Genomic DNA, 7,207 nt, shown 5'->3' on the forward strand with positions numbered 1-7,207 from the left:
ACCTTTATTTATTTTTATGTGTTACTGAGGATCAAACCCAGTGCTTCACATGTGCTAGGCAAGAGCTCTGCCACTGAGCCATAACCCCAGCCCTATAATCTACTTTTGATTTAGACAGGGCCTTATAGCCTAGATTTTGCATTGAGTCTTGGAGGAGATTTTGGACATGGATTTTTGAGCAATTTGGGAATGTTTAGACTATGGAGATTCTTGGAGACAGACTAAAAGCATTTAGTACTGTGAGATGGACATGAGTTGTTTGGGGCTGGGGGTGGAATGTTATAGTTGGAATCTGCAAATATCCACCAAAAGCTCATAGTTTGAAAGCATGACCCTTAATGCAGAAAGGTTCAGAGGTGGAGCTTTTGGTTGCTCTTTCTTCCTTTCTTTATGCTTCCTGGCTTCCATGAGTTGAACAGCTGTCCTTCATATGCTCTTCTTCCTTGATTTTCTGCCTAGCCACAGACCCAGAGCAATAGAATGAGCAAACCATAGACCTGAACCACTGCAACCATGTGGCTAAAATAAGCCTTCCTCTTCTAAGTTGTTCTTGTCAACCATTTTTGGTTATAACAATGAAAAGCTGGTGAACACAGACTGTTGAATTGATGTTGTATCTAAATCATCATCAAATGCATGGCACCATATGCTTTCTTTATGTTATATTCTAAAACTTTTAAAGTGTTACATTTTAAATTTAGATCTATCATTCATTTTGAATTAGTTTTGTGAACCCTGTAAAATATGCACTTGGTAATTTTTTTGTTTTGCTTTGTATGTGAATGTTTCCTTTTAGGCAACATTTTTTGAATAGTAGGCTCTCCTCAACCGAATTATTTTTCCTACTTTAGTAGACATTACTTGAAACATCTAGGTCAATTTTTGGCTGTGTATTTTGTTCCAATGATCTATGTGACTGTATTCTCTCCAATATTCACTGTTTTAATGAATGCAGGCAATAAATATTGGCTTGAAGTATATTTAATTGAATCACAGGAAATGAGAAATATCATTTGAAAAAATAATGTCTATTATATATGAATATCGATGAATCCATCTTATATAACTATAAATTCATAATATTATTAATGATTGACCACAAAGAAATCTAGCACAAATTACATAATAACCAAATAGATGAAATAATTACAATATGAAGAGTGAAATTATACATCACAATCATAGGGATAAAAGAAATATATAGAATCCTAACTTCTAACAATGAATGCTAGCAAAAACAAAATAAATCTATATTATATACTAAGTATAATAAGCATGTGACATCATATAATTTATTAACATATATTTACATATTAATAATCTCTATTATATAATTTTGAAGAAAGTATGCATAAGATTTTGTGACAAATCAAATGGATGGAGGACTAGAAGTTGGACCCAGTAGATTAGTACCATGATAAAAATTTGAAAAGGGATGTTCAGAATGATGGAATATTACATAAGGTGAAAAATTTGAACTTTAATTGAGATTGACCATATGCTAAATTTTAAAATGTCTCAGTAAATTTTAAGTGATTAAAATGATGAAGATTATATTCTCTGGCTGCAAATGAATTAAATTAGAAGCAATACCTAATAGATACCATAAAATACACAAATATTTATAAGTTAAATTGCCTGTAATTGTTTTACTCTCTAGATTCCTCAGTTTTCTAATTTTCAAATGATATGATTCACTTTTTATAGTTTTAAGGACTCAGTGAATTTAAGATGCAAAGCTCTTGAAACAGTGCTTGGCAAAAAGTAAACATTATAGAAATGATATCATTTAGTATAATATGTTTCACTGCCTTAAAATTCCCTAAGTTCTACCTCTTTAGTTTTTCATCTCATCACCCTGGCTAACCTCTGATGTTTCACTCTCCATAGTTTTACCTTAATCAGAATTCAAACAGTTTGAAACATATAGTCTTTTCACATTGGCTTCATTAACTTAACAATATGCATTTAAGATTTCTCCATGTCTTTCTATCCTTTGATAGCAAATATTCTTTTATCATCACATAACTTTTCATTGCAAGAATGTACTATTATGTGTTTATCCATTTACCTATTGAATGACATTCTGGAAATTATGAATAAAGTCACTATGAATATGTGCTAGATATTTATGGACACGTGGTTTCAAATCACATGGGTAGATATTTATTATTGTCATTGCTGGATTTTTATAAAATTATATTTATCTTTGAGAGAAAATGACAGACTGGTTTTTAAAATACACACTTTCTAAGATAATACAAAGATGAACCAAAGACTAACCTTTTGTTTTCTCACCAGTAATAAGTGAGATTTCCATTGTTTTACATCCTTATCACTATTTAGCTTTATCAGTGTTTTATTTTAACAATTCTAACATATATATTATGTATCTCATTATTGTTTAAAATAGTAATTCCTTAATAACGTAAAACTGGGCATATTTTCTAATGTTTATTTTATATATCTTCTTTGGTAAGATATCTGTTGAGATATTTTTTTCCATTTTTAATTTGGTTCATTTATTTTTTACTTTTGAGCTTTCCATGTTCTCTGGATATATTTACTGCAAATCACTTAGTAGAGGTGTCTTTCAAAATATTTTATCACAATCTTTCAAGTATATTTCATTTATTTTAAATCATGTATTTTTAAGTAACCAAAGAGATAAAGAACACATTGCAACACAAATTGTATTTTGAACAATCCTAATGAAAAAACATATTTCAGGATTAATAACTGTACTTAATCAATGTTGAAATGAATTAATTTATTAAAATACTCATGTTAGAGAAAATGTATATAAGATCAATAATTTGAGCAGCAGAATATGAACCTAGAGAAAGAAGTGCAAAATAAACACAAAGTAAAAAAGGAAACGGTAAAGACTTTTATGTGGTTCCCTTTGATCATAGTTATACAGAGCATTTTTAAAAAGTTCTTGTAGCTGCTTCTTCTTACTTGAAAAAAAAAAACAATAAATTGAGATCTCATTATCTATTCATTTGGAAGCAAGCTAATAATAGTTGAGTATGAAATTTTATCCAAACTGACTTTCATTATGAACATCAATGTTGTGTCCTCAGAATTACCATATGGTCTCTTTATTAATCTTTTTATATAAATTTCTTTATAATGGCTAAGTTAGTATTTATTTTGAAATAATTTCAAACTTATATAAATAAGTTACTAGAAAAGCACAAATATTTTGGCTATTTAACTAAAGTATAAGAGTCTGTTTCTGATGTGATGACATTGCCCTGTGTAACATCAATATAATAAAACTAATCAAGAAATTATCATTGATATTTCACTAATAACTAAATCTGTGGATTTTATTCAGATTTTTAATTATATTTATAATATTCTTTAGAATAAAATGAATGAGCTAAAGACCACATATTGAATATAACTGTCATGTTTACCTAGTCTCTTTAAATCTGGAAAAGTTCTTGAGTGTTTCATTGACTTTCAAGGGTTTAACACTTTTCCAGTGTGTAAATCTGTGAACTATTCCAGAATTTGGTGTTCTCTTTTTTTCCACTCTTACTGAATTTTTTACCAAAAATAGGGATTTTAGACTATGTTCTTTTTATTAATTCCTATCTGGTACATTTTTATTTTCCAAATACATGTGATACTAATTTTAATTATGTGATTTGGTGATTTTCAGGTGTGTTTGCTTGCTACATCACAGTTTTGTAGTCAAGTTGTGTTCATATTCAGAGCATCAATATTTTTATTGTGATAAAGTATGCATAACATAAAATTGACCATTTTCAAATAAATACTTCATTTGCCTTGAAAGACATGCACATTGTTGTACAACCATCCCTTCTATCTAAAGAATTTTTAAAATATTTCCAACTGAATCTCTGTTTATGACACTTATTCTCTTGCTTCCTAGACTTTCTCTTTCTGTGAATATATATAATTATATATATATATATATATATATATATATATATATATATATATATATATACATATATATATATATATATATATGTGTGTGTGTGTGTGTGTGTGTGTGTGTATAATACAGGATGGTTCCACTTTATGTGTATATATATATATATATATATATATATATATATATATATATAAAGTGGAACCATCCTGTATTGTTGATTAGAAGGCAAAATGATGCAGCCAGAATGAAAAATACCATAGTTTTACCATGTGATCTAGCAGTGCCACTTCTGGGTATGTACCCTCAAAATTTAAAGGAGAACTTGGAAACACACGTATGCATGTTCATCACAGCATTATGCACAACAGCCAAAAGGTGAAGGGAGCTCACGTGTTCACTGATAAATAATGAAAAACACAAATGGTGGCAAATATATAAAATCAAACATCATTGTACCATACAGTATTGTCCCTTTTGTGACTTGCTGATTTCACTTAATATAGCATATTCAAGGTTATCATTATCATAGCATGAATCAAAATTTCCTTCCCTTTTAAGATGAAATGATTTTTCATTTTATATGAATACACTCTTTTTTGTATATGTAAAAACAACCAATCAAATATGAACAAGGAGATGAGAAAAAGAAGTCTAATAGAGTAAAGAAAAACGAGGGAAAAGTGGACAACAGGAAAAGAGGGGAGAAAAGAGGAAATAGTGAGCAAAATCAAGGTTTATGCCTGTATGTTTGTCAGGATGAACCAAACTATTATGTGTAACAATTAATCACTAAGGAAAAAAAAGATTAAGACATAGATAAAGAGACAGAAGGGGACAGGATCAGAGAGAGATGAAGACAGAGACTGAAAAATTTTTATGTACTTTTCAGTCTTAATTCATATAAAAATATTCTAATACAAATTTATAAAATAGTGATAATTTGATAAATGCATAAATATAAATAAAATATTTTAAATGCTATTTCAAAATATGAAAGTGATAATATTTTTGCTTATAATGTACCTCTAATATGCAATTTGATAAATCCCTGTTAAAATATTTATGTAGTATATGAACATATAAAATTTAACATCTTAAAAAAATTTCATTATACAGTTTATTGACATTTGGATCATTCACACTGTTGTGCAACTATCGCTATCAGATATGCTTAGAAATTTTTCCTGTTGCAAAACTAAATCTTGATTCTCATTAAATGAATACTTTCTGTTTCTCCTTCACCCAATTTATAAGGACAAATTTCTTATCTTATTTGTTATATAAATGAAATTTACTTCTTTATTTAAGTGGAATCATACAGTACTTCTTCATTTTTATTTTGACATTAGTATTTGTTTCACTTAACATAATGTTTCCCAGTTCATGCATGTCAAAGCATGTATCAGAATTTTTTCCTTTTTAGGTGGAACAATATTCCAGTTTATGTAGATGCTAAAGTTTGTTTATATATCCATATATCTATTGACAATTGATTCTTTCACCTTTTTGCTATTGTGAGTAATTTTGCTATTAACATAGGTATACACACACTATTCAATGTCTTCTTTAAATTTGTTTGGGTATTTAACTGAGAAGTGTCATTGCTAGATCATATAATAATTCCATTGGTTGGGAGTTCTGTCACACCGGTTTTTCACAAATGCTTAATCAGTTTGTATTCCCAGCAACAGTGTAATAGAAATTAAATTTTACCACATCCTGGTGAACACATTATTTTTCTCTATATATAAAGTAGCCATCCTAATAGACCTGAAGTGATTATTTTTGGTTTGATTTGCATCGCCCTAAAAATGAGATATTGTATTGCATGTGATTCAAATGTATGATATGTCAAGGTCATTATACTGTCATGTGTAACTAATTAAAACAAATTTTAAAAAGCAAAAAAAAAATAAATAAAAGATTACTGATGTGTTAAGCATTGTTTATGCTCTTGTAGGATTTTTGTGTTTCTTCCTTTTGAAATGTATATACAAGCCCTTTTGCCCATTTTTAAAAGCCCAACTTTTCTCTCTTTTTCCTTTTTCTTTTCTTTTCTTTTTTTTTTTTTTGCAGTTGAATGATAGGAGTTATATTATAGTTTGGATATTGACCAAGTATCAGTTGTACCATTTGAAGATATTTTCTCTCATTCTGCACATTATGTATTTATTCTGTTGATTATTTTATTTGTTCCTCAGAAGCGTTGCATTTTGATAGTTCCACTTATCTATTTTGCTTCTATTGCCTGTGCTTTTAGTGCTATATCCAAGAAATAATTCATTTCCAAGAATGTCATTCCCCCATGTTTATTTTCTAGAATTTTATACATTTTTGTTTAAATATTGAATCCATTTTGAGTTGGTTTTTATGAATAATTTAAGAAAATCATCTAATTTTTATTTTAATATAACTGTCCAATTTTCCAAATACTATTTGCTTAAGACACTCCTTTTTACATTGTTTATGCTTGGCACCTAATAATTAGTTGATTGCACATGTTTAAGTTTATTTTTCAGCTCTGTATTCTATCACATTAGACCATATGTTTGTCTTTATATCAGTAACACACTGTTTTTGTTCATATAGTTTTGTAATACATTTGCAATGAATAAATGTGATGACTTGAACTTTGTCCTTCATTGTCAAGGTTTTATTAGCTATGCTAAGTCTTCTGTGGTACCATATAACATTCAGAGTTTTTCTATACTTTAAAAATTTCTTTGGCATTTTAGTGTGAACAACACTGATTCCATCAATTGCTTTGGGTAGTGCAAACACTTTTAAAATACTATGTCTTCCAATCCAGAACAAAGAATGTTTTTCCATTTATTTTTGCTTTACTTTTATAATCAATGTTTTACCATTTTCAGCTCACAAGTATTTTATGTTCTTGGTTGAATCTACTCCTAAATATTTTATTAATTTTTATGCCATTTTCATTGAGTCTGTTACCTTAATTTCTTTTTCAGAAAGTCTTTCTAGTGTAAAGACACACAACATAGTTTTGTATGTTGATTTCTGTATACTGAAACTTTACTGAATATTTTAGTGATTCTATCATATGTTTTATAAATGTTTGTGGTTTATACATGAACATTCATGTCATTAAGAGAGAGATGAATTTTTGTATTCTTTCCCAAATTTAGATGGCCTTTCTTTCTTCCTCTCCTACCCCCACAGTTGGGGAACAAATACAGGGTCTTGCACATGTAAGCAACTGTTCTACCACTGAACCACTTCTCCAGACCTCTTTTTTTTCCCTGAAATTTTCTAGATAGTACTTTCAGAATT

The sequence above is a fragment of the Marmota monax genome, unplaced genomic scaffold (genome assembly GCF_021218885.2).
Source record: "Marmota monax isolate L192 unplaced genomic scaffold, Marmota_monax_Labrador192_F-V1.1 WCK01_AAM20220418_F8-fsc00067, whole genome shotgun sequence".
In the NCBI taxonomy this organism is placed as follows: domain Eukaryota; kingdom Metazoa; phylum Chordata; class Mammalia; order Rodentia; family Sciuridae; genus Marmota; species Marmota monax.